Genomic DNA, 2,040 nt, shown 5'->3' with positions numbered 1-2,040 from the left:
CTGGTCTACAAGAGCTAGTTCCAGGACAGGCTCCAAAACCACAGAGAAACCCTGTCTCGAAAAACCAAAAAATAAATAAATAAATAAATAAAATAAAAAAAGAAGTATATCTGTTCCTACCTCAAACAAAAGTCTAAGGATCCAACTAAGTTCCAGTTCCCTTTATGGAAATAACCTGGGATTCCACCCAGAGAGTGGTTTGCCTACAGATTGTTTTGGTCTAGGGTGTAAGTGTGACTTGTTTTGTTCTAGCATCAGAATGTTTAACTATGATGTAGCGTGAGACTTTCAATTGGTATGTTCATTTCCTTGTGTCATGTTAATGCAGTTTTTTTTCTTACTCCTACCTTTAGGAGTCAGGGTATTTTAAGCAGTTGGAAATTAAATAGGGGCAAATTTTCAGACTCACTGGAATTCCCTCCTGATACTATTCTATATATTTCTCTGTTTTATTATTTTCATTCACATCTTCATATTCTTTACCATATTTCTAATCCCCACACCATTACCCTGGCGAGAGGTATTTTTGTCATGGCTGGTCCCCAACAGTATTGTTTTGTTTTTGGGGTTTTTTTTGTTTGTTTTTTAACATTTGAGCACCTGAAGGTTTGGCAATATAACGGTGGATTGAAGCATTTTGGCTCAGTTGCTGCTTAGAGTACTGTCTCCTGAGAAAAGCAAGCAGAGAAGACAGTTGTGGATGACAGGCAAAGGAGAGAAGAGAACAAGAAAGAAAGTAGAGAGGAAGCCGGGAGTTGGAAGGAAGTAAAAGGAGGTAGAGGAGGAGGCAGGATTGGAAAGATGGAAAATGATGGGATAGGGAAATGACAGGGAATAAAAGGTCAAATGTTGGCCTGCATGGGTGGCAGAGGCAACAAGGATGCAGTTGGAAGAAAACATTAGAAATTACTGAATGGAGCCAGGCGGTGGTGACACACGCCTTTAATCCCAGCACTGGGAGGTAGAGGCAGGCAGATTTTCATGAGTTCGAGGCCAGGTTGGTCTACAAGAGCTAGTTCCAGGACAGGCTCCAAAGCTACAGAGAAATCCTGTCTCGAAAAACCAAGAAAAAAAAAAAGAAAGAAAAAAATTAAATAAATTCCTGAATGGAACACAACTGTACTGTGCACTTGCTGGTTTTATTATCAAAAGGAGTCCAAAGGGGTGGTGGTGGTGTGAAGATGATGTTGTTGGTGGTGGTGTGGTGATTGCGGTGGTGTGGTGATGGTGATTGTGGTGGTCGTCATGGTGGCTGTGGTGGTGGTGGTTCCTGTTATCCTGGCTTTAAGATAATGGATACTGGATGATTTTCTCTTCCGTAGTGGAACTTAGTGTCATGTCCCAAAGAAACTGGGAGCAAATGGCTAATAATGGTGCCTGTTAGCATACCGAAGTGCATGTTGGCCTCCAGACTGTCTCAGCATCTCAAGTAACCAGTTACAGAGTCCACCCTGCCCTCTGCCCTAAACTTGTCCAGCTCCTGGGCTTCCCTGTGACAGTGAATAATGTGTTCTCAATGTAAACCCTTTTGTACTTAAAGAATCCATGAGAAAAATGCTTCAGTTTGTAAGCTGCTAGTTTGTGAAATACACCATCACATCTTGCTCAAGATAGATAGCTCCTGGAGTGGAATATCTGAGCTAATCTTAAGAAACTGTCTATCCTTGTAAATTTTACTGCCTCTGTTGTTCTTGCAAGACAATGGGTCCTGGGACTAATCTATAATTTTGCTTCTATAAAGACTGTTTCCTTGATGGAGACTGTTAAGTATTTTCTCTTAGGCGAGCCTCTCTGCCAGCGCAAATAATCCCGATCATACCTTATCAGACCAAATTAAAAGATGCCCATGTTTAATGGAGAAAACATGGAGGGGCTGGAGAGATGGCTCAGAGGTTAAGAACATTGCCTGCTCTTCCAAAGGTCCTGAGTTGAATTCCCAGGAACCACGTGGTGGCTCACAACCATCTGTAATGAGGTCTGGTGCCCTCTTCTGGCCTACATGCATACACACAGACAGAATATTGTATACATAATAAATAA

The sequence above is a fragment of the Microtus ochrogaster genome, chromosome 8 (genome assembly GCF_000317375.1).
Source record: "Microtus ochrogaster isolate Prairie Vole_2 chromosome 8, MicOch1.0, whole genome shotgun sequence".
NCBI lineage: Eukaryota > Metazoa > Chordata > Mammalia > Rodentia > Cricetidae > Microtus > Microtus ochrogaster.
This window is presented reverse-complemented; position numbering follows the sequence as displayed.